The sequence below is a fragment of the Carassius gibelio genome, chromosome B14, assembly GCF_023724105.1.
Source record: "Carassius gibelio isolate Cgi1373 ecotype wild population from Czech Republic chromosome B14, carGib1.2-hapl.c, whole genome shotgun sequence".
In the NCBI taxonomy this organism is placed as follows: Eukaryota; Metazoa; Chordata; class Actinopteri; order Cypriniformes; family Cyprinidae; genus Carassius; species Carassius gibelio.
In genome coordinates this window covers 960,062-986,988 of record NC_068409.1, presented here as the reverse complement: position 1 = coordinate 986,988, position 26,927 = coordinate 960,062, and the positions used below count along the sequence as shown (strand labels likewise).

The 26,927-nt window shown below is 37.8% G+C and overlaps 1 protein-coding gene across 1 annotated transcript in view; it reads left to right on the top strand.

Annotated features, from left to right (window-relative positions):
- The window catches only part of LOC127971119 (AF4/FMR2 family member 2-like), a 199,479-nt gene that overhangs the window by 140,051 nt on the left and 32,501 nt on the right, over nt 1–26,927 (top strand). The gene's annotated exons all lie outside the window — the stretch shown is intronic.

The following is a 26,927-nucleotide window of genomic DNA, read 5'->3' as shown; positions in this document are numbered from 1 at the left end:
ACACACTGTGAGCACACACCCGCAGCAGTGGGCAGCCATTTATGCTGCGGTGCCCGGGGAGCAGTTGGGGTTCGATGCCTTGCTCAAGGGCACCTAAGTCGTGGTATTGAAGGTGGAGAGAGAGCTGTTCATGCACTACCCCCACCCACAATTCCATCCGGCCCGAGACTCGGACTCACAACCCTTCGATTGGGAGTCCAACCCTCTAACCATTAGGCCACGACTTCCCCCTTTTGGTCGTGCATGCGGATCTGTGGATCACTTATGTATATATAAGTGGTCCACACCACTGTATATATATTCACAGCATATTCAAAACATCATATTATATATTAAGTTTTGGAATAATATGCTAATATATCAAATCTTTGACTTGTAGTGTATTCCAAATCATGTGTGTTTATTGTAAAGTCTGTTTTATAATGCCATATGCATGTTTATTTGTTGGCTTCCAAAAACCCAGTGCTATTTGCATTATTTTAATTCCCATCTTCTTGCTGGATCACATCCATCCACTACCTTTAGTCAAGGACACGCTTCCATAGCATTACAGTGCTCCTGCATTTATTTCCATCAGCATTTGATCTGTAGTGGTGGTCCTGACGGCTTGGGATCGGGAACATGAGGTGCAAATGGGGCCTCATTAAGGAGACAGAGAGAAAGCATGGCCTACAGCTGTGTTCCCGCAGTGGGAATCTGGGACTGGAGGAGCTGGAAGCGTTTGTGGGTGTGGGGTTGAGAGCGAGGGGCAGAGGTTTGTCCCAGCTGCAGTTAGTGAGGTGAGCGGAGCCGGGGATTGTGGGATGTGGTGAAGCATGGTTACAGTAATAGTGCTTAAGAGCACTGGGTTGATTTGTTCAGGAAGTTTTAAATGTGAGTGTTGTGTGCTTTTATGCTTTTGTTATATCCTTCTATTGTTATTATATCTACTGAGACTCAAACCCACAACCCTTGGGTTAGGAGTCAACTCTCTAACCACTAGGCCACGACTTCCCCATTAGTACCTTTTTTTTTTTTTTACTTTGAGATCATTCTGAGATTTATCTATATGCACTTATATATAGTACCAGTGATTCTAGTTGATATTTAGGTATGATATTTAGATGTTACAAAAGATTTCTTTAACTTTTTTTCAGATTCATCAAAGAATTCTGAAGATTTTCAAAAATGTAAATCCACACAACTGTTTGCAACATTTATTGTAATAAGAAATGTATCTTGAGCAGCAAATCAGCATATTAGAATGATTTATGAAAATGAACAAAAAACTAAAAATAACAATAATAATAATACATAATAATAGTAATAATGAAAATGTAGCTTTCTCATTACAGGAATAAATTATTCTTTTTTTTTAAATATACATTCAGATTTTAAACAGTCAATTTATTGTTAATATTAATGTCATTATTTTAATAACTTTTCACAATATTCATGTTTTACAGCATTTGAAATCAAATAAAGACAGCTTTGGCACGCATAAATATGTATTTAACACCATTTACCATCCCTAAACTTTAGAATGGTAATGTTTTTATATTATTAACTTAAATCATTGCTTGACTAGCACTCGTGTTAGAACAGCCTTTAATTATCATGGAACCGAGACATTTGAGCGACGTCTGCCAGGACCTGTGATGTTCCTGTAGATTTGCCCCAGTTTCAGCAGCCACACTCCTAACAATGAAATATGCCTATTAAAACATCCCCTACAGTCCAGCCCTGGGCTCCATAGCGCGGCAAACTGCCTGCCTGGCTTTCACGTGGCCCTGAGACTGCTGCTCCCTTGAGCTGGGAAGACCTGGAAGCAAGAGCTAATCTAGAAGCAGACTCTCTATGCATCAAATCAGAGCTGAAAAGAAAGGCAGACTGTGAAAATTACTGGCCATTCTGTGTGAGTAATTATTTTCTCAGGCCACATCTCACTCTTGGCGTCTTTCCCACTGGAGATGCTCGCTGACAGTAACACCTTGCAATTGTTATGTCATCAAAAGTGGTGCGCGACATGCCACAAGTGTTATAAAAACAAAGTCTGCTTTAACATGACACTTACAGCATGATACATACTTCAAAATCTATTACAAGGCAACATACAGTAAATGCCTATATGGCTGTGTAATGTTTTTCACATGCTTTCCTCAAATTCTTTCCAAATAAAACCTTACTGTAAAGTGACTTTTTATTAAGTGATCTATCGGTAGCACTTTATTTTACAGTCCTGTTCCTCATGTACATACTATGTACTTATTATAGTAATTACAATAACTATGTAATAACTAGGTACTAACCCTAAACCTAACCCTAAACCTAACCCTACCCCATGCAGTTACCTTGTATTACCAGAACTATCTATCATTTATTTTATCAATGTGTTGCCGTTAACAGTGCTGTTTTAAGAAGTTAATAAAAGCATGTCCCACTCTCACTTTATGAAATAGATGGATTGTGAATGCTGTAATTCTTTTTCTCCAAAGATAATATCAAAGCTGGTTTGCAAAAAAGAAAAAAAACAATTGTGAGCGATTGAGCTAGACAGAGCAGACAGTGTCTAATGATCATCGGGGAGCTGTGCAGAATGGTTGTGGTGTTTGGCTCTGTGTTGTGAGAATATTCCATGTGCACCTTAATAGCACCTTGCCTTTGATAAACTTACTGGCCTGGAATGCCTCTGAAAATGCCTTTTAAAAATAGTAACCCGGCTCAATAACTGTCAGTTTGATTTAGGAGGCTAACTCTAGGAGTTTTCTTTGTAACTTGTATTTCATTGCACTTGAGGTTGGACTCGCTGTTTATCCGATGTTTAGTCTACTGCTGTCGACAGACTTTGATCAGAATCCCATATTCCAGAAATGATTTCCCTCACCTTTCATTTGGAGAATTCTCCAGTCTCATTCACTTAGTCTCACGCTTTTCTTCCCACCTTTGCACCATTCCCTCCATCTTCGCACAGCGTATAACATGTTTTGAGCCTCTGAAAGGCTACAGTTATCCAAAGGTCTCGTTATTCCCTGGAGCCCGAGCCTGTTGTTAGCCTCTGTGCTGGAGATCAGACCTCTCCAACACAGTCACGCTGTTCACCCGACTCCTTCTGTTTGGACAGCTCTCACTCCGCTTGCAGGTCAAAGCATTGGAGAACAGGGCTCACAGCAGCAGTGTGAGACAGTATGGGAGGATTTGATACTGCTCCTGCCTTTGACATATGAGACTGGCTGGTCAACAGTCTCGTAAATCAACTCAGATTTCTAATGTATGATTCTAAACAGCGGCGACACTGGTGATGTGCATGTCTTTCCCAGTACCACCTATTCCATTGCAGCTTTTATTAATACCTGCTAAACTTTACATAATATGCTACTGCTAAGGGCAACCCTAGCTAACCTGTTTCCCAGTAACCCTATTAGTAATTGGACTATTACCAGTAATTCATCTCGCAAATAATTAAACAAAAATAAGCTGAAATTAAGAGCAATAACATTTGTTTGTTATATAATTATCGTTAAGTCATTTTCATCTCCATCATTTACCGCTGTCATGTTTTCTCTTTTCCTCCTCTTCTTGCTTTTTTCCATTTCTGACTACTAGACAGATAAATCCTCTTCATGTTTAAATTAGCATATTATGCACAAGTAAGTGACGTGCCGGCTTGAAAACGGCAGCCGACGCATCACAAGGAAAAAGCAAACACATCCAACATAACACGAGAGGGGTCCCCCTAGGGGGGATACAGATGTATTGCTCCATGTTATATTAATAATGACATTTCCAATTCAAAATGCGGGGGCCCAGGCAATAGCTTGCCTTCTCTGACCGATTGCTACACCTCTGCTCGCGAGCGCCCTCTAATGCTCGATGCGCTCTGAGGAGAGCTCCACAGCAGACTTCTACCTGACTGTCAAAGTGACATTACATCATGAAAGTGTGGACTCAGAGGAAGACCGCGAGGGTTTAGGGTTTTTTTTGGAACAGGGCCAAAGTTGCTAAGTTGGCAACTCTGTAACTGCCGAACCTGCTGATGTAATTACAACCGCTAGCCAATCACCAACGAGTGTTCACTTTGAGTGCTGAGAAAAGAAACCTCACGAGGGAGGCTAGAATCCCTTCTGGTATATCAACCAATCATCATAGAGACGTCTCCCGCTGCGCTGATAATGTACCAAGTACTTATGATGAGTAGTGATATTAAATATTTAATCGCCAACAGATTTACCAAGCTGTCATTCAAACAGTATATGTACAAATTAAAAATAAAGGGAGAACACACCTTAGCCGGATATAGGCTGCAGCAGTCAGCTTAATTAAATAGCACAACAGCCAGCTCTCTTTTAACACAGACTTTTAAGAAGGGATGGCTGTTTGCTTCAAGTGATAAGACTTAAAAATCTTGCTGTATGTGTCGTTTAAATCTTTCTGATTAAAAGCCACCAAAAAGCCATTTTAAAGTGGTTAAGCAAATAATGATAATAATAATAATAATAGTTGGATCCCCAAACCAATACAATTAGTCTGCCTCCTCTATTTTAAAACCTACGAGCCGCCAATGACCACCTAACAATTAAATACATTTTTATATATTAAACTGTAAAAAACTAATCATTCTCATTGTAAATTCTGATTGGATGAGCCAAATGCACAGCTATGACCACACATCACTTGCATTCTACACTAAATAATTACATTTAATCGCAATGTGCCTGGTAAACACCCTTTATTAATTAAGCTCATGCAGATCTTGACTAGTGTCTGTATTTGCACAGGTAAATAGCATACAGCTGTAAATATCATACAGCAGTCCTGCCCATTCATAACCTCACATGCATACAGTATCTGCTGTAATATAAGTAGTCAAGCTAAATCATTACCAGCTGACACATTTTGTGCATACCATCGGCCACAGCTCTAACATAATGCACAATTTTAACCAACCATATTTAGCATGAAGTTATTCAGAGACAACGAAGTATCCCAAGGAAAGTGTTACACTTACGCTGCTTCCAGTAAAACACCATCTGCCATTCCTCATAATGTTGTGTTGACAGGGTACATGAAGTGAGAATTTAAATGTTATACATAGCTGACAACTAGTTTTTAAATCAGTAGCTCGCACAGTGATATCATGTCAGTCAAACTGATTATTAAGTCGTGTTGCAGTGGAGCGACTTTCAATGTTTCTCGAAACACCATCTGGACGCTTCGAATGTGCCAGAAACATCAACATTCATTTTCCGCGTACGATTGCAGGCAAATGGTGATTGGCTTTGCGCTTCGCTCTTATTATTGAAAACACGTCTACAAACTGAGGTCCTGGCTTCAACATTACACCTCTATTGATTGGTTCATTTTGCATTACATTTGTATTGCATCTCTGGAAGGCCAAAGCGGACGCTCGCACTTTTAAATCGCACACTATTAGAGCTCCAAAAATTCACACACGCATACAGACGCCAAATCAGAGGGCTTGAAAGTAAATGTTATGAAGGTTGGAGGGGGAAAATATGCGTATTGCGTTTACCTCCACAGTCGAGTCTTGGCTGATAGCAATCTCTGAGAGCAGCCAAGCAGCAAATACATCAGGCGCTTCTCCGGCCGGCAGAAAAAGAGAGGCAGATGGAGACGGAGAGAAAAAAAAAGGCACCCTCCCCTCTCACCCAATCCTGGAAGAAGTCTCTTATGCTCATCAAGGCTGCTTTTATTGGGGTAAAAACAGTAATATTGTAAAATATTAGTGCAATTTGAAATTACTTTTTTTTTGCTATTTCAATATATGATTTCTGTGATCAAAGCATGGTATAATATATAATACCCCAGACTTTTGAACGGTAGAACAGTATACATTATTTAAAAGAAGGCTTTCCCAGAATGCAATTCACCTATTTCAGACAATAAATAATAATAATAATAATAATAATTCCAAGATGGCAAAAAATATATATATTTATATTTTAATACTAAACATTTTTTATTACAACAATTCTAAGCCAACCAAATATGGCTTATTTTACTAAATCATCACTAAATGTTAAACTCTACTGGAATCAGTATCCAGTGTGCTTTGTGTAAGGAGTGCTATGTTTATGGTGTACTTCCAATCAATCACTTTCCAATAGATCTGTTTTTTACCTCTAGATGAATAATGTGGCCACATGAGTTGTCGAAGAACTGCCCAGTAATTCCCACGTAACCTTTCAGTCCAGAACGTACAACCATGAGGCATTGCATTGACATGCAGCTGTGTGTGGATTGTTCAATTTGAAACATGTTCACAGCAAAATATTCTTCATTCAATGCCATATCAGTCAGAACTTGCGAGATTTATGGTAATGTTACGGATGGACAATGTTCTATCATGGGTGGAATAATAAAAAAAAAACTCAGAGGTGTTCCAGTTTTACAGCTTATGCACAGATGATCTTTCAGGGTTGAGAAAGATAGTCATCTTTTATCAAACAGGCATGAGAGCGAGGAATAGTAATTACTCTACCTGACCAGGGCAATTGAGGTCTTATACATCCGATGGTGGCAGGCAGCCACATTTAATTACTTTACTCAATGGAGGGCCCTCTCAGCTATTTCATGCATTAGGTTGTAATAGGCTCTGCAGGGGTTCCGCGGTGACAAGGAACCAATAACTGCAGTTTAATCTCTCGACTGCGTATCCCAGCTGCAGGTAGCAGGGTCTCAGTCAGTTGGGTCATTGGTCAACCCGCCGCTAATGCAGACTTGACTAGGCAGTCTTAATGTGAATTTATTGTGTCCTTTGACTGTCACAGTCAAAGATAAAAGCTTGTTTCAAGATCGATTGTTAAGATAGATGTCTGGTGTCCGTATGAGCTGTTGAGGGATTCTGTGGTTGACAGAATTTAAGGGAAACGTCTGTTTTCAAAATCACTCTCCAATTCAATGAATGTCCAGAACGTCCCATCATCTCAAAATAACAGTTAACTGTTGTCTAAAATGATATACTGAAGAGGAGTTGGCATTTTTTTCACAGTTTTCCGATTTTAAGAGTTGCCAGTTTCTACTTTCCCTCATAATTTGTTTGACAAGACTTGTCAAGCATAATATATCGACTAGGGATGCACCGAATGTTCGGCAACCGAAATTATTCGGCCGAAAATAGCCAAAAAAGCACTTTCGGTGTTCGGCCGAATAAGTAAAAAGGCCGAATAAATTTTGCCGAACAATGACGTTTTTAATGACGCAATCAAATAACCCGCGTAGAGTGATAGGCGCGCGCTTTATGCAGCAAACATGTCAGCAGTGTGGAAACACTTTAAAAAGTGTCAGATAAAGATGCAAAAACGGCCGTTTGCAGACATTGTTCTGGATTTGGGAAAGCCGCTAGGTGATGGAGACTGTCAGGTGATGCACACTGCACAGCGCAGGAGATGAAAACAGCTCAGAGAGTAAACTGGCTCGTACTACAGATGAGCCGCGCACAGTCTCGCTGTCTGACATGTTCGATGAGATCCTCCAAGAGAATAACCCATTTGCAAGACAGAGGACAAGCTCGACTGCTCAACAGTTAGATGGGCAGTGTTGTGCCTGAACGCGTTCATTGAACGATAGTTCATGAACTCGTTCATATTTTGGGCGAACGTGAACTGAACGTGCTGTATTAATGCCTGATGAACATTACTGTCAACTCGTTCATTCTGGTGTCTGTTAACGGCACGCTCTCTCAGGTTAACTTCGTTCAATAGGGTGCCAGATTTCTATAGAGCCTTCCAGGTGAAAACCCGGCTAAAACACACCGTAAACGGGTCTTATTATGTAGCGGAAAAAAACACCCAATCTGGCAACACCAGCCACCAGTGGCGCACAGTCGTCCGCCGCATGCGCGACGCGTCATCAAAAAAAAAAAAAAGGCGACAGCAGCATGTAGCAAGAAGGTGTATGATCATTTAAAATAATTTTTTATGATGTTTATGACAAGGTCGGTGAGAATGGGAGACAAAGCATTAAAGCAACAATGGGGGAATGCTGTCCCCTCAATCCTAATGTAAACCCTGGTTGGATAAGGATTCAAAATTGGATATTATATGAAGATGAAATCTGAGCATAGCTTCATTGTTAAAACTGATAAAATAATTGCTGTCTGTGATTCTATATGGGCTGTGGCAATAATTGTGAAAAATAATAGCTTGCAGCAACATATGGAAAAAAAGAACTATGAACTAGTTCATTTTTGGAACTTAGTGAACTTAGTTCAAAATTTTGTAGTTTGAACTATGAACTGAACTAGTTCATTTTAAAATTTGTGAATTGAACTTTGATCTAGTTCATGTAGAAAGTGAACTTTCCCAACACTGTAGATGGGTATCTCTCAGAAGTCCCCATCCCCAGGAGCAATAACCCTCTCGAATTTTGGAAGACAAATCAAGGCCGCTTTCCTGACCTGGCGCAGATGGCACGCAGGTAGGCTCCTTGTATGGGAAATTAATTTAAGATTTTATTTATATTTTGGATTATGGTAACACTTTATAAGTAGTTTCTATTTTTAACATTAACTAACAATGAAAAACCCTTATTAAAAGCATTTGTTAATCTTAATGTTAACATTTACTAATACAGTATTAAAATTAAGTATCACATTTGTAATTTCTGAATTAAAAAGTATCAAAAGTGGTAGGCCTATTTGTTAAAATTGTTAATGCACTTATACTAACATGAACTAAATATTTTTTATTATCTTACATTAATGGAGATTAATAAATACCATAACAAATGTATTGCTCATTGTTAGTTAATGCAATAATGTTAACAAACATTATAAAGTGTTACTACCTATATTTTATATGTATTTTGTGAAAATTCTGAACTATTTTCAGTGTAGTAAAATAGTAGGCCTACACTGGGTTTCAACCATTTCATTATCTTGAAGACATTGTTCGTTTTGAAATGAGCAACTGTCAGAAAACTGCAATAAAATTTTCAACTATTCTGCAGGTACTTGTCTGCTCCATGCACAAGCACCAACAGTGAGAGACTGTTTAGTGCTGCATCTCATGTCCATACCTGCAAACTCAGAAGGACTGAAAAAGGTGACAGATTGGCAAAATAAATGGAAAAAATGCGAAACACCGCGTTCGGTATTCGGCCTTCGGCCAAGCATTTCATTATTATTCGGCTTCGGCTTCGGCCAAGAATTTCATTTCGGTGCATCCCTAATATCGACCCTTTACATAGACTAGACTAAAAACTTTTCTGCTATGTATAGAAAAGTATGGAAGCCCTGAGATGCAAAACTACAATATTTGAAGTGCATTTTTGAGGTTACTTTTTGCTGGGGTGCCGTCAAGTTATAAAGTTTGAGAACCATGAATGTGGAAGAGCAAAATGTGCAAAAATAGCATGCAATGTAGTGTCAACTTCAACCCCTAGGGACACATACTGTATATTTATTTTATATATCTATTTCCATATATATATATATATATATATATATATATATATATATATATATATATATATATATATGTGTGTGTGTGTTTTCTTTTCTTTTTTTTCTTTTTTGTATGCATTGTGTAACAAAAATTGAGCACTAAAATTATTTTTCTTTGCAAGGAAGCCAAATCAATGACAGGAAGTCTGAAAATATGACACAGAGACATGAGAAATCGAGATAAAGAAACAGATAGTCTACAAGCAGGGAAACAGACACTGTCTGGAGGGCGCTGTGTTTCAACATCGGCTTGTGTCATTTGATATCCATCAGTGCCTATCTTTAAAGTCGAATCGGATTCTTTAGAATGAGAGGAGGAGAATTCTGCTTAACTAGACTGACGTCTGACGCTGTATAGATAAACATGGGAAAGTTTGCGCTTCGCTGGAATTAGTGACACAACCTAAACTGGGCTCCATCTGGGATCAAAGTTATTCTGCTTATCAAGAAAGACCTGTTCCAACTGAAGCCTAAATGTCTGTTCACACCAAGAACATTAAATATAATGATAACTAAATTAGTTTTAGTATTCCGCCTTAGTGCTTGATAGTATTGTTTATTTTAAGTGTATGCTGCAATGTCAAGCGCTCATGCTCTTTTGTATGACCTGTTGATGCCCTAGTGATTTTTAGGCGCTGGGTTAGAAGTGGACCATCATGCCTACTTTTTCCTAAAAAATTTTCCACGTTGTACAAATTCTTATGAAATAGTTATGTTTCCCCATGAAAAAAAAAAAAAAGTTACTGTTGAAGTAAAAGTCTTATTAATCTAATCTTAATTAAACCATTTAAATATAAATAGGTGGTGTTGGCGCAGTGGATAAGACACATGTCTTTGGTGTGAGAGACCCGGGTTCGAATCCACTATGAGACACCAATGTGTCCCTTAGCAAGACACTTAACCCCTAGTTGCTCCAGAGGCGTGCGACCGCTGACAGATCTAGCAATTGTAAGTCGCTTTGGATAAATGTAGATATGAAGCAGGTTAAATAGAAAGGCCTTCAAATATTGTCTAGATGCATTTGCTTTCATGGCGTTTTGTTACTTTCCAATATATTTTGGACCATATTGTGAAGGGTTTCGCCCATTTCAGCTATATTTTTCTAGCTTAATACAGCGATTAATATTCATATTAATGTTCCTAAAAGATAATCTTGTCTTGATTACTTCCTTAGAGAGAGAACAATGAATTGCACGATATAAACAACAGATTCTCTGTTGCTTGTATCTGGCAGTTCTTCAACAGCTAATGATGTAACTCTGTACTACACCGAGCATCAAGCGCATTATGCGATCTCCTTAACACATTTTTCAACATTAGATTGATTTACGTGTCAAACTGCAGAAACATTCAGAAGATGCATCACCTTTCAAACTATGGAATCTGGAGTGAACTATGGAAAAATGTCCAAAACCAGTGAAAGTTACAGTTGATAAATCAACTATCGACTCAATTAAGCCTTAATCTCTGTCAGATATATTACCGTCCAAGTCCAAAAAGAGCAGGTGGTGGACTCCGCTTCCAATATCAAAGAACAAACTGTTCAGTCTTTGCTCAAACTGCTTGTTTTTGCCAAGGATTATCCATCAATTACAGCAGATGCTTGCTATTCTTATTTCTGTAACATTACTCCAACCAAATTACATGTTACTGAAATGTATGCAGTAAGAGGATACAAGCTATAAACCGAAGTCAGTGTGGAGCTGTGCTTTTAGTAGCTGATTTATAGTTTATTTTGACAGAATGTATTAGTAAATCAGCTTGCAGTCGTAGGACTAATGTTGTAATGAAGTATCAGCATGAGTTCAGAAATGCTTGGGTTTGTGTAAATGTTGGAATTTGGATAAAACGGTAACTGCCTAAGTTAATAATAAATAAGAATTTTTTTTTTTTTTTTTTTTTTTTTGACTGGTTGCCTTTGTGCATTGCTATGCAATTGCTAAGGTGTTCTGAATAGTTGTAAGGCAGTTATAAGTGGTTTTTAAGTGATATTTTGGTCACTAAATATGGCTCAGGACACTCCTTCACTGAGCATCTTTGCTCTTTACACTTCTGTTTAAACAATACTATTTTTGGCAGAAAAGAAAAATGATGTACAAACTGAACATATGAAGACTATCAGTGTCTTTGAGATGAATCAAAGGTTTCTTCAAATGCTTTGTTCAGCTCTTGCTCCCTCCATCCTAACAGCATGGGCTGATTGATTGCGGGACTGAATGTTGATGATGGGACTGATGCTGTCCTAAGGTCGGTAGAAATGTATGTGTTTGTAAGTGCTGTCCCGCCTTTGAATATTTCTGCTGACTGTGGGTTGATGAGCTCTTGGCAGCTTTGAGTTAATTGGTGCTCGCCACTTGGCAGTCAAGTTGCCCTCACAGCTGGGCCAGAGCTCAGCCCTGTGTCCGGCAGCCTTTGATATTGATATAAATGTAACTCAGACCTGTCAAGTGGTTAAACATACACTCCCTCACACACACACACATCTTGTCTAAAACCATAATTTTCTCTTATGATGTCATTCCAAAAAAAAACAGCCTGGCTCTCCACTTGACCTTGACCTCCTGGAGCATATGTATTTTGACCGATTGTGTTCCATTAAGCTGCAGATTTCCAGCAGTGTGCATTGAAAAGTGCGATAGAATGTTTAATAATGTGCGCTGTTAATAATAATCAATCATTGAAAGTCATTGTAAGCTAATTGCCATTTTGTATCTTTCTACACTTTCTACACTTTTTGCAAAGAACCGCATTAAAATAAATCTTTATTAATCCATAATTTGCCCTGTATTCATTATTGTACAAAGGGAAAAAAGTTGTTGGTGTTTTACTCTCATTAGTGTAATTTCAATCGGAATTGTATATATAGGCTAAGTGCCTTTTTTGGAGTTTTGCAAAAATGTTTTTAGAGGCTTTATTTAATCAGCCTTAGCTGAATATTTCACGTAGAAATGTGAATGGAGTGTGGCTTTAGAGGCCCTCCAAATCCAATTCCAAAAGTAAAACTGGTATTTCATTGCTCGGTTAACTTTTTAATCCTCGTTGCAGCCTGACAGGGGACTCACATTAAGCAATTCTGAGGCATCTGCTTTGTATTTTATATTGTTGCACAGATGAAATCTACAGTATGATGAGGGTTTTGGATTGGATATTTGTATTTGTCTGGAGGATTATGCATACGCTTTGTTCTTCCATTGAAAATGAAATCTGAACACCTTTGACCAGACTGAAACTCTGGCCAACCTTTTTAACCATGGCACAAGTGTCTCAGACTTGCGTAAGCAATGTACACATGAGTGGAAACAGAGTAAAACAGGTGCAGATCAAAGAGTCTGTCCCAGATCCCCCCACATACTTTTCACCTTGGTTGCCTGTTTGCTTTTGAGTTTCTACGAATCCTGAAATTCCTTGTTGGTTTAATAATGCATTACCGTGGCAACAGGTTTGAACTTTTGATGTTTGCTTTATATTATTCTCTTCAGATATGGCTTGGCATTTGTCCCAACAGATAAGTTTAACAGAACTCTGACAAAATCTTTGTTTGGATTATAATCTACATAATGCCTCGGAGGCTTTTCAAAAGACCAAACTCATTAGAACTGCAAATGGTATTCGGTAGACCCGCTCATAATGGTGCAGATATTCTTACCCCATTTCTTGACCTTTGCGCTGCCTCACGGACATGATATGTTAATGTCAGAATAATGTTTGAGTTCTGAGAGGAAATTAAGAAATAAAGTAATGCACTGATATTGTGCCGGAATTGTGACATCTTTGGAGAATAGTAACTTGTGTAATCTTGTAAGTATGAGCTTAATTATTATAAATAATAATGCACAATCAATGAAAACAAAACAGAAAAATAAATAAATAATACAATAGGGCTTGAAATGCTTATAAAACATTATATATATATATATATATATATATATTAGGGGTGTAACGATACGCGTATTCGTATTGAACCGTTCGGTACGACGCTTTCAGTTCGGTACGCGGTACGCATTATGTATACCGAACGGTTCGTTGGAGTAATTAATTATATTTGAAAAAAAAAAAAAAAAAAAGAGAGAGATAGAAATATAATGATATGCGTTCAACAAGGTAGCCCAATAACCCAAACAACGTAACAGGCAACGCCCCTGACACTCCCGAAGAAGAAAAAAACACCATCTTATATGTTTATGTTAGGCTACTCAGCAGGCGCTCGCTCACTCAGTACGCGCTGAAGGCTCGTTGCAAAATAGCCAATGCGTTTAACAGACTAGAAATGAGAAGATCCCCCAATAACCAACAGGTCTGGTGTTTGGGTGCACTTTGGATTCCCTTTAAGCTATAATGGTGATGGCAAGAGAGTGGTGGATAAAAAAACAACGGTATGTCGCATCTGCAACATGACAGGGTACACCAGCGGGAATGCAAAAAAAAAAAAAAAAAAAAAAAACACCAGCGGGTGAGTGAGCGAGCGCCTTAGGGGCCGTTCACATATCGCTCCTAAAAACGCGTGGAAAACGCTAAGCACGTCTTTCTCCTCCTTTCCAAAGCGCTCGGGCAGAAGCGCTCATGAGGCGTCTGTCTTTGCTAAGCAACAATGACGTGCTCTCTCCATGAGACGCGGAAATTTCAGCGAAGGATAAATGGATTTGCAGCTCTAAAAATCGCTTGCAGTAGCTCTGCTACTAAATTTATTTCAAAATTGCAATCCATATACAACTATGATCAGCTGTTCCTTCATCTTGGCTGAGCTCTCAACCTTGTTACGGGAAAGGATGAAGCTGATTGGTTGGTTCTTGTCACATGACCCGCGGTGCGCTTGCGGCATTCTGAAAAGTTGAGATGTTTTTACATTTTGCTGTATCTAAAACGTATCGAACCGAACCGAACCGAACCGTGACATCAGTGTATCGTATCGAACCGAACCGTGAATTTTGTGAACCGTTACACCCCTAATATATATATATATATATAAGATGTGTCCATTCCCTGAGGTTTGTGGTCTAAATTAGACACTCAGTAGGGGATTGCTTGATTATGAGCATATGCTAATTAAGGGATATGCCGATATCAAATTTTCCTGTTGCGATTAATTGCTCTTTTTTATCATGCCATACGGTATTATCGCTGTATTGATTTTTATATTTATTTTTATAAAGTAATCATAATACAATGTACCAGGTTAAAACTTTTTTTTTTCTTATCACAAAAATAACTGAACATTTAAATAACATTTACAGCGATACAGAAAAATATATAAAGCTAAAAGTTGTACACAGATTAAAGAGCAAAAGAACTATAAAGAACCATATAAATCATTTTACAATAAGACCTCATTAGTTAGCCATTACCATTCACAATGATCAATACCTACATTTGTTACAGAAGTTATTAATCTTTGTAAAAAAAAAAAAAAAAAGTCTTAGTTCATGGTAACTCATTAAATAATACAGTTGCAACTTTTCGATTTTAATGAAATGTTATTAAATATTGGAATACCTAAGATTGATGAATGTTCAGAAATGTTTTTAATTGGCAGTTTATTTTAACTAATTAATTAACTAATGTTAACTAATGAAGCTCTAATGTAAAGTTTGAATGAACAATAAAGAATAAACACACTTTACAACAATATCTAGGGCATGTTGTAGTCCTGATTTAAAAAAAATAAAAAAATAAATAAGTAAATAAATAAATAGCCTATTCAGTCTAAATACTTAAGTATTTGGCGCTGTGATGAGCATCATAGCGAATACAGAAATCTGAATAGCTATTTAAAATTATTGAAATATGCTTTTAGAAAGTAGTGTAGTTGCTTCATTTATGGGGTTTCCAAGGCAAGGGCTGCATTTTCTGCAGTTTAGCGCCATCTGCTGTGAGAGAGTGAAAGTGTTTTCACTCAGCACGTCTCTTACATGTTTCCCCGTGTGCTTCTCATGCATGCTTGTTTACATCAAAGTGCACACTCTTTCACAGCATACAGATGTGTTGTGCATTTTGACCAGTTGATGGGAATAGTATTCTTAAAATACTTTCCAAATTCTTAATAATTTGTAATAAATAATTATTCATGGTATTTAGAAGTGCCCACGATAACAATATCGTGCATATTCATTACCATGATATATCGCATTACCGAATATCGGCACATGTCTAATGCTAATTGGTAATTGCTATTTTTTCCACATTAGTAAAAATATGTTTAAATTAATATTATTATTTTCTATATTATAAACTTTGTAAAGGGGTGAAAGGTTGAGCTTTGTGAAGATTGCAAAATCAAAATTTGCCTATTTGCGTCTATCGTTATTTTTTATGTATCATGCAGTAGAACTCAAAGTTTAGAACATATTGATTTGGTAAAAATAAGTTGATAAACTATGTATTTGTTTTCTATAATTACTCAATCAGTGTGGATGATATCAACATTTTAGTTTTTACATTTTAATGGGACACAATTTAAACACTATTAGTTGAAAGTGCTCTAAACTTTTCAACTCTTGCGCAAAGTCCCTAAACAAAGTCCCTAAAGACTGCTAGTGAATGAATACTGTTTCAAAATTCGAAACCCACACTTATGTAAACACACACACACACACACACACACTCACTCGCATGAACACACCCCGCTTATGACTCTTTATTTCATTCCAATCAAAACATCTCCGCTAGCTCTCATGTCATGAAAGCCGGACTTTCCCTTCTGTCAGTGCTGGACTGGAGTCTAGTGGGTGGCCTTCCCACTGATAGTTCCCAAAAGATAAGTAAATGCAGGAGTGCCCCTCTTAAATCCACAATCTCTCTCTCTTTCTTGCCCCATCTGAGCAATCATCAGCAACATTAGAGAGACAGCCAGATGTTGGCACAAATAAAGCATTACCGTGGCAATCACAAAATCACTCTAGGAGGACCTTTGTGTTGATCATGTTGAGGTTCGGAAACATTTCACTCGTCTTTGCGATTGTGGACACACCATCCAAAAACCAGGTGTTGTTTACCAGATGTCAGGTCATTCTGCAGAGATTCAGACTTAATAACCATCGATTACACTTTAAACCAAATAAATCTCACTGCCATAAGCAAGATACCAAGTTTTTTTTTTTTTTTTTTTTTCTCAAGCCAAACTGCAATGAGGCCTTTGTGAGCTGAAATCTCAAGATGGTTCTCATTGAGTTCCTGAGGTTTGTTCATGCATACTTGAGTGTGGTGATGTTATTGTGATTGCAGGCTGCTTTGATTTCAGTTGCTTCAGGTCAGAGTCATGCTCTAATTTCAGCTTGTCTGTTTCTCATGTGGGCAAACATGCACATTTATCTTTTATTCCTTTTAAATGTCCGTCAAGCATGTGCCTTTTCATTTTAAAGTCATCACTCCATATCCTGCTCTCTCACATACATTGATCACACACACACACACTTCAGCCTCTATGCATCCTCTGAATCATTCCTGCCATAGTCAGCACAATGTGTTTTTATAAAGTATATCTCAGTCACTCTGTGTTTACCTCTGTGATGCCATGGTCTAATAATTCAGCTCAATCTATGTGGGCCTGCCAAACAAACCACACACTGCTGTAACATAAATCTCCCTTTCTTTCCCTCCATGCACCCCGTAAATGTGTTGAGTGAGATCTCACTCTGACGGGTCTTTTTTTTTAAGAGTGAGGAGGTGCAGTTTAAGTGGTGAACTTGTGCGGATAAGGAATGGGCCAGACACAGCCGAGGATTTGTCTTTGAATGGAGGCTGTGCAGGGATAGATGAGAAAATGTGTGTGAATATTTATTCTGGAAGAGACGTCTGCATTCTAAGTATGACAGATGGTATATATATGAAAATAGATACAGATGTACAAAATGAGTGATAGATAGATAGATAGATAGATAGATAGATAGATAGATAGATAGATAGATAGATAGATAGATAGATAGATAGATAGATAGATAGATGGACAGAGGGATGAATATACAGATGTGTAGATGTAAATATCCATATAGATATATATATGCATTGGATAAATAGTTAGATCATTGATCATATACAGATAGATAGATAGATAGATAGATAGATAGATAGATAGATAGATAGATAGATAGATAGATAGATAGATAGATAGATAGATAGATAGATAGATAGATAGATAGATAGATAGATAGATGGATGGGTGGATGGATGAGTGGGTGGGTGGGGGGTGGTGGATGGATGGATGGACAGATGGACGGACGGATTGATGGATGGATGAATGGATGAGTGGGTGGGTGGATGGATGGATGGATTGATGGATGGATAGATGGATGGATGAGTGGTTGGGTGGATGGATGGATGGATGGATGGGTGGACGGATGGATGAACGGATGGATTGGGGGGATGGATGGATGGACGGACGGACGGATGAATGGACGAACGGATGGATTGATGGATGGATGGATGGATGGATGGGTGGACGGATGGACGGACGGATGGATGGATGGATGGATGGATGGGTGGGTGGACGGATGGATGGGTGGGTGGGTGGGGGGATGGATGGATGGGTGGATGGACGGACTAATGGATGGATGGATGGATGAATGGACGGACGGACGGATGAATGGACGGACGGATGAATGGACGGATGGATAGATAGATGGACGGATGGACAGACGGACGGACGGCAAATGGATGGATGGATGGATGGATGGATGGATGGATGAGTGGGTGGGTGGATGGACTGACAGACAGAGGGATGAATAGACAGATGTATAGATGTAAATATCCATATATAGTAGTTGGATGATAGATGGATGGATGGACAGACAGATAGATAGACTAACAGACAAAGCCATGGTTAGACAGATGTATATATTCATAGATAGATAGAAACATAGATATCATGCCCTGTACTGTCTGCTTAACTGGAAATGTACTTAGTTTTGAATAAAATATATTACTTATTAGTTACAATGTTCTACTTTGTGATATTTCATTTCAGGCTGGTTTGTGTCACTTCTATATATTTCTGTTCTGTGAAGTGAGTGCGCGTAGGATGCTTGACGATGATGCTGCAAAAGCTGATTTATGTGTTTACTGATGGGAACAAATTAACATGACTCAGAAGCCTATGTGAAGCGTCTCTTTCCACTCGATGTTTCTGTTACTCCCACATCAAAAGAGCACCTGTTAATGAGCCGCAAATATATGACAGCTAGTGCTGCTAATGGCCAGACAGCAGTTTAAATGAATGAGGGTAACATCACTGAAAACTGCAGATCAACTGGAAAGATTCCAGTGAGAGAGCTGGTTTTATCTTTACGAACAAAATGATCGCCTGAATGTTGCTGCAGGATACATTTTTGGGGGGGCTTAACAATAGATCAGAATGGTTTTAAGAGTAGTTTTTATAAAACAGCACAGCAACAGACGCTGGAAACAGTCAATCATCATTAGCTGTCAGAGGATGCAATGGGGTTATTTCTTTGCAGAAGCTTAAAAAATGGATGTGTCTTTGTTAAGGTTTCTGGAAAAGACACGTTATTTATCAATACAGGGAGGTGGAGTCAGAACACCCAGTGTTCAGTTTCATGTCTCCCATCTATCAAACGTGTATTGCACACACTAAATAGGTCTTGTCATAGTCATAGAGCCATGCTGGTGTTGACACACTTTGTCCAGCTGACAGACAGATGATGCTTTTAAAGAGAAGCAGAGGGCAATTTATTCGTGTGACCCACATTTGACTCTGCCTGAGCTTGCATTCTTCCTGTTATCCTGGATGTGTTCAAATGCAAGCAGGACTGGATTGTTTTTTGACTCTCCCCAGAGCTGACAGTACAACTTTGAATTGAATTGTTTCTGTTTTTAGTTTCAACCCTCTCACATCAATCACTTCATCTTTTAACTCCTACAACAAGGTGTTTGCACCTTCAAAACACTTTTGCACTTTTAAAGTGCTCTTTTAAGTGCTAGAAATTATCCATTGGGAAAAACAAAAGAGAAAGATGTTGCACTCAACTGGATCTACAGATGCCACATTTATAGCCATCCTAGAGTCTCACTAACAGCTGAGAAAGTGTTAATCAAATCAGGCTGCACTACCAGAGCCCCTTTCACACTGCACATCGGACCCGCAATATTTCCGGAACATTGCCGGGTCGCCTTCTGTGTGAAAGCAACCACGTCCCGGGATTGTTTACCGCATTGAACCCGGGTCGGGGACCTAGTAACATTGCGGGGTTCGACCCGGGACGAGCGCTGTGTGAACAAAAGCCAGATCTAATTCCGTGTCAAAGTGATGACGCGCGTTATCGCGCCACTCTTTTACCAGCTGTTTTGAAGGAATATCAACGTTCGCGACGAAAACATATGTGCAAACTGTAATGAAGCAGAGATCAGTTAGTTCCTCACTTTCCGCGCCGACGCCGAGATCGTTTGCTTGCTTCAGTGAAAGTATAAGGTGCCTAGCATTTTCGATTCGTACATTACACGTCATGCGCTGATGTCACGTGTCGTTACGAGATCTTCAAGGGTTGTGTGTGAAAGCACGCACATATTCTGGGTCATCACTGGCAGTGTGAAAGTGCAAAATCTAGCGACCTCGGGAACAATTGCAGGAACACTTTACCTGTGTATTTGCCAGAATGGCAGTGTGAAAGGGGCTCAGGTGTCACAAGACATTCTCTCAACAGATGTGCATGTGTATCTTTATATCTGTGACTGGAGGTAAGGCTGCTGGTTTAGCCGTCAACATTTGAGCAATGGTTAAAATATTATGCCGTAAAAAGTATTTAGAACTCTCATAACAATCTCTTAACTGATAGAATGTTCAGAGAATAAGAAGTCAGATTAGCATGATATTCAGGCTACAGTTGCTATGATTTTTCTTTTTTTCAGAAGCTGCATCTGAATTGGTATTTAGATAAAAAAAAAATTTACAAACAGTATTTTAGGTCATAGATGGCATGAATCCATTTACAATGCTTTTACAATTGCATAAATACTGACTTCATAAGTTGGAAATAGGAAGTTTCCGATAGCACGTGAAGACAACAGAGAAGCGCTCTCCCTCAACACAGTGGAGTAAATCATTTTGTTAACTTTTATTATTTTGAGTCGTATGGGTCACGCTAACACACTTCCCTCTTACAATATATTACTTTACAGATCTATCGCTTTTGCAGCTCAGAAATATTCATGCAATCATGCAGCCAGATCAGACGGTCACACTCACTGATCTATATATAACTGAGCCGCGCTCTTGCCCACCTCTTCCAGCAGAGCCAGGGACTGCTAAACAGAATGATCATACTAATCAAACGAACCAGGCTTTGGGGGTCAATCACGCTCCGGCACTGTTAAGATTGCCTAGTGTGAGCACACCCTAATTATTCAACTGCATCCCGCACACACGAGTCTCTAGCCTCCCATCAAGTGTTGTCCCGTGCCACACTCTGCTGCGATGGATCCCACCATTGTGCAGGTCTCTGATAGGAAGGTGCCTATTATAATGTTATGATCGAGGTTCTGGACACTGAACATAATTGATTTTTCTATAACAAAATATAAAATATTTTCTATAAAACATGTTAATCTCCTGGCATTTTTTATATTTAATTTAAATACATTAATGTTATAAGTTGAGATTTAGGCTACAATAAATAGTTTAACTGCTACTATGTAAAAGGAGCACTGATGTAAAAAGCACCTTATTTGTTTGCTAACCGAATGTTATTACACTTTTGTTCATATAGCAGTAGGCCTATTTTTAAATTAATAAAAAGTGCACGATACACTACTTTTGAATGCATTATTAGTTTGAATGCAGTTATTATATATATATATATATATATATATATATATATATATATATATATATATATATATATATATATATATATATATATATATATATATATAATAACTGCATTCATGCCACCTCTGAACCTATGAACTGCAATAAACTGTCTGTAAAAAAAAAAAAAAAATCTATATACCAGTTGAGATGCAGCTTCTGAAGAAAGAAAAAATCATAGCAATTGTTGCCTTTATATAACTGTCTGTGATTTCATATGGTGATTTGGGTGGGATTGGGATTCCATTTATCATTAAAGTGGCTTGTTTGGATGAGGGCATCACAGAAGGATATACGTATTATTTTTTTATATAATTGTTTGGATAAAGATCATACATGGCGCTTTTCCTAAAGTGGCCGTTCTGAGCTGCTTCTGGGATCTGACTCTTATCGATTTAATTTTCTTTTTAGGATGCCAGAAGGCAGCATTTGAACCACCAACTATTTCACTAAAACAAGATAGCAAAAACATCTCAGTTCATAAAGAATGTGCACCAGGCAATCATAAATAGTAAAGTAGCTTTAGTTACGGTATTCAGAACTGGAATCAAAACAAAGGACTATTGTAAAAAACAAACAAGCAAAAAAATGCTAGTTTCACTTCACGTGTGTTGCTCTGCTTGTTTGTATTTTTCAATATAACAGAAATAGAAGAGACTATTGTTGTAATTGAATCATTAAAGGAAATATTACTATATGCATGCCTAGTTGTAAAATAAGACCAGTGAACGGTGATTTATGTGTCGCCCACTCCATTCTGGCAATATTCTATATGTCACTATTTGCATTTGGTGTGGGCGACAGCTCTTCGCAAGTTAACGCCAGGCATTCGGCTGTGTTTATGCTTCTCCATCTGTCTTTGACAAATAACTTCATGTGCCAGCGGCTCAGCTCGAGCACACAGGCGTTTGTAAATACTTAATAGTGATGAGCTTGTCAATATCCAGCAGGTTTGACACAGGATTCCCTAAGCTACCCCTCTGGGTGCTCATTTCTCCCATAATCCTTCTCTCAGCTCTTCAGTTGTCAATCAAGCAGGGTGCATTGCATTTACAGTCATTTAGCAGACACTTTTATCCAAAGCGACTTACAAATGGGGACAATGGAAGCAATCAAAATCAACAAAAGAGCAATGATAAGTGCTAGAACAAGTCTCAGTTAGCTTAATGCAATATAACAATTATATATATATTTTTGCATTATTATTATTATTACATAATTACGTGTTTTTAGCTTATTCTTGAAGACGGCTAAGGACTCAACTGCTCGGATTGAGTTGGGCAGGTCATGCCACCAGAAGGGAACATTTCATTTAAAAGTCTTTGAAAGTGATTTTGTGCCTCTTTGGGATGGCACAATAAAGTAAATGTTCACTTGCAGAGCGCAAGCTTCTAGAGGGCACATAATCTAAAGTAATGAATCTAGGTAAATGGGTACAGAACTAGTGGTGGTTTTGTAGGCAAACATTAATGCCTTGAATTTTATGCGAACAGCTATTGGTAGCCAGTGCCAGTTGATAAACAGTGGTTTGACGTCCATTATTTTCAGAAAGTTAAAAATGTATCTTGCTGCCACTTCTTCTGGATTAATTGTAAAGGTTTGATAGAACTGGCTGGAAGACCTGCCGAAAGACCATTGCAACAGTCCAGCCTGGACAGAACAAGAGCTTAAACAAGGAGTTGTGAAGCATGCTCCAAAAGAAAGGGCTTGATCATCTTGATGTTGAATTAAGCAAATCAGCAGGACACAATGTGGTCTGAGAAAGTCAGCTGATCATCAATCGGAACTCCAAGGTTTCTGGCTGTTTTTGAATATATACTTGATATGCTTAACTGGATGGTGAAAGTTTGTTTTTATCACTTACTTATTTTAAATCATAGAAAAATCCACAAAAAAATGACACTCAAAATCTGAAAACTTTTGCTCTCAGAAAACACATTTAATAAGGTCAGCAAAATAAATGTCACATCTGTTCTGATCATTAAATGTTTATATTTTTGGTTGTGCATGTTTTCCTTCCTTCTTTGCTTCCTTATTGATTGATTGAATTTGCACCTTATTTTTTTTTTTATTTCATTATATTGTAATTGTATTTATTTATTTGACATGCACTTTAGGCCTGTTGTTCACACACATTGTAACATCATTAAAATAATAACATATTTACACTTTATTTGATTGTTGTGCATTCCAGAAGATTCCACAGTTAAATCATTAGAACAAGCTCATTAGCAATTAGCAAAAAATCTGGCATCATTAGCACCGCGGGTTAACTGCAAACTCCGCTTGGACAGTGTCCAGATGCTAGTGGGGGAACAGGTAGTGTTAGCGCTGAATAGATACGCCGACACAATGGCGTCTGTGATAGTAATTGAGCTTCATTAGCAATTAGTGGCAGCAGCGTGCTGCTGTTCAGGTGTCTGGGTCAGGTTAGCGCAGGTTAGCGCTAATGTGCAATGGCACTGTAATAACTGCACTGTTACAGCCTTGTCAGAGATGTTAGCGGCATATCTCCCCATGGGTGGTGAACAGAGGGTGGGGGGATGTTTTTGTATCTGCAGGATGGCATATGCACAGAGGAAGTAAGCACTGCACACAATCAGATTAATTGGAGGCAAGACTATTATCCAGCTTGAATACATTAGCACTTCTGCATGCAGAGCAATATCCTACCCATGTCATGTTGGAGCTACATGGCACAGTGGCTGTTTTGATGAAGCTGGGATGCAGGAGGAGTTGACCTCAGTGTGATGTTGCTTCACTCTCAGGGGCTGTTTTAGATAAATGCAGCCAGGGTCCATGAATGAGAAATGTCTAGAGTTACAGACGCGTCAGGCAACAGACGAGGATGTTTGATGGAAATATTCTGTGCAGTGTTTCTTTATCAGTTTGTTAAAGTAGGCTTCTCAGTTTTGCTAATTGTCCAGTCATCCAGAAAATTAGTCAACAGGGGTGCATTTAATGAACTAAGCTCACAAGTTCTGTCATTACCAAACTAGTTCTAGGATTTGGCATTTCCCGTGAAGTCCTAAATCTCAGTGAACATCAGCATCACAAAACTCTGAACCTGTGGTTAGAATTATAGTTTCTTTAAGAACTTAAATAGATCAAATAAATAATCAAGTTGACAGATCTGTATATTTCATTTCATGCACATACAAATGTAATTCTGTGTCGCTTTCATAGGGTAATTTAAGATTGCACTTCATTTACAAGTTTTATAACTAAATTACACAATTTCCATGTATATATTAAGACTTATAACTGTATATTCAGGTTTAATTTTATATGTTCAAGATTTACATTTATATATTTAGATTTACATCTATATATTTAGACATAAATATATATATATTCAGATTAATAACTGTATATTCAGATTTACATGTATTCAGACTTACAACTATATATTCAGATTTACATCTATATGTTCAAGATACATAATACACATTATATACATAATTTGTTTATTTATTTACTCACTTCTTATTTTACATGTAATAACTATAAAAATAAAAATAAAAATGACCCAAAAAAGTCACAATATTCATTTAAAATCAGTACATTTTGTTTTACAGTATCTGCACTAAGTTTTACCTACAGTGTACTTATCTAAGAATGTACGCACAATAAAGGGTAGCTACATTGTTAGAGAGGTTTTGTCACAGTCTGGTGTGGGAGAGAGGCACATAAACGAAGAAGATGATACAAAGGCTTTAATAATCCACACAGGGGTAATCCATAGGGAGAAGGCAGAATCACAAGTACACATCGACATGTCCGGACAACCAAACACTGAATATATATATATATATATATATATATATATATACAATAAAAAATTTAATCACTTACTCACACTCATGTTGTCCCAAACCATTGGTGAACACAAAAGAATATATTTTGAAGAGTGTTGGTGTGTGTGTATATATATATATATATATATATATATATATATATATATATATATATATATATATTCATAAACTACCCCAAGAGTAATGCAAAGAAACCAACAAAATAACAGAAAACAAAAGAGCGAAGCAGTCCTCAGATTTCATGTTCATTGTTTAAAGCAATAATCTAACATTCATTTGGTAACAAACTGATTAATTACCAGTATTTACCAGCTGCTCCACGTCATTAACAGCAGTTCTAACCAGTGTGGTTCGGATGACAGATGTGTGACAAAGTTCCTACATCTTAGGTAAACAGTTCTAACTACTGTAGCTAGTTAGTTTCTCCAATAATGTATTGTACTTGGGTAGTTAAGCAGCGAGTTCTCTGTTGTTCAAGAAATTGCACCCCTGGTTGATTTGTCAATGTTTTTTTAATACTCTTTACTAAAGGCTCTTAATTGGCTTCCATAGAACTGTTAACATCCATAGAACCTTATAGTGGAAAAAGATTCTTTATATTATTAAAATATTCTTCACAAAAAAAAAAAAAAAAAAAAAAAAAGAAAATTGTTTGCTTTCTTTGGGTAACTTTCTTTTCTCTATAGCATCACTGTGAAAATCCCTTCTTGGAACGTTTATTTTTGTAAATGTGAGTGTATGTAAATGACTCTGGGCACTGAATTGGTTTAAGGACAGTTTGCAAGAATTTTGGCTTGTGTTTGAACACTCCAAATTAACTCAGACCATCTCAAATGTTTGCACTCCCAATGTGGCTCGCTTTCATACTTTGTAAATACAGAGTGCTCCAGGTCAACTTTATTTTCACATTAAGCGTAATTCTAAATATATTTGGACACTACATGTTAGTATACACAGCTAATGACTTCAAGATACACTTGGACACGGTTTGCGGATTGAGGAATTTTCCTCCTGCTGTTGCTATGTATAGAACAAACAACTGTCATGTGATCCAGAACACATTGACAAAATCAAATCGACCTTTTCATACAGATTTTGTTTTTGAGTAATTAATACTTTCATATAGCAAGATTGGATTTTTTTTTTTTTCTTTAATTTATCCCGGGGAAAAAAATAGCATGGTTTTTACAAAAATGTTAAACAGCACAGCAATTTTACTAACACTGATAATAATAAAAGGATTATTTTTTCTGAAGGATCATGCATCAGATATTGATAAATTCTTGATGGATCTTGTGAAATTCCCCAGGTTGTTCAGTGTGAACTGTTGAATCAGCTAAACATCTCTAATATCTGCACAGGAAATACATCTGTTTCCCTGATTCATAACTTCACTCAGAGTTTCCCAGTTTGTCGTAGGCCCCCATTTCTATGTGTTGTGATTTATCAGCCGATGGCATATTACTTATTCTGCTGATTTGGATAGGACTTCACAAGAAGACATAACCAAAAACTACTGTTTGCAAAAGCACATCATCCCTTATAAAATCAATACCAAAGTGTTGAGTGAGGCATCTGTCTTTGTATTCCAATCCATCCACACACAAGTCCAATAAAAGTTTAAGAGCACTAAACAATCATGAGGACAACATGAAAGGACATTTCTCTGGCCACTGTATAATTTACTCTGGAGTGCATCCATTAGTCCATCAAGCTAAAAACAAAAGGCCAGTGGAGAGGATGACATATTCATTGGCACTCGCACATGTTTACACCGAAGCTGGAGTCATAATCGCAGCTGAAATGTTTGCTAATAGGGTGCAAGGCTGTCATTCTAAATTAAGGTGAATTAAAT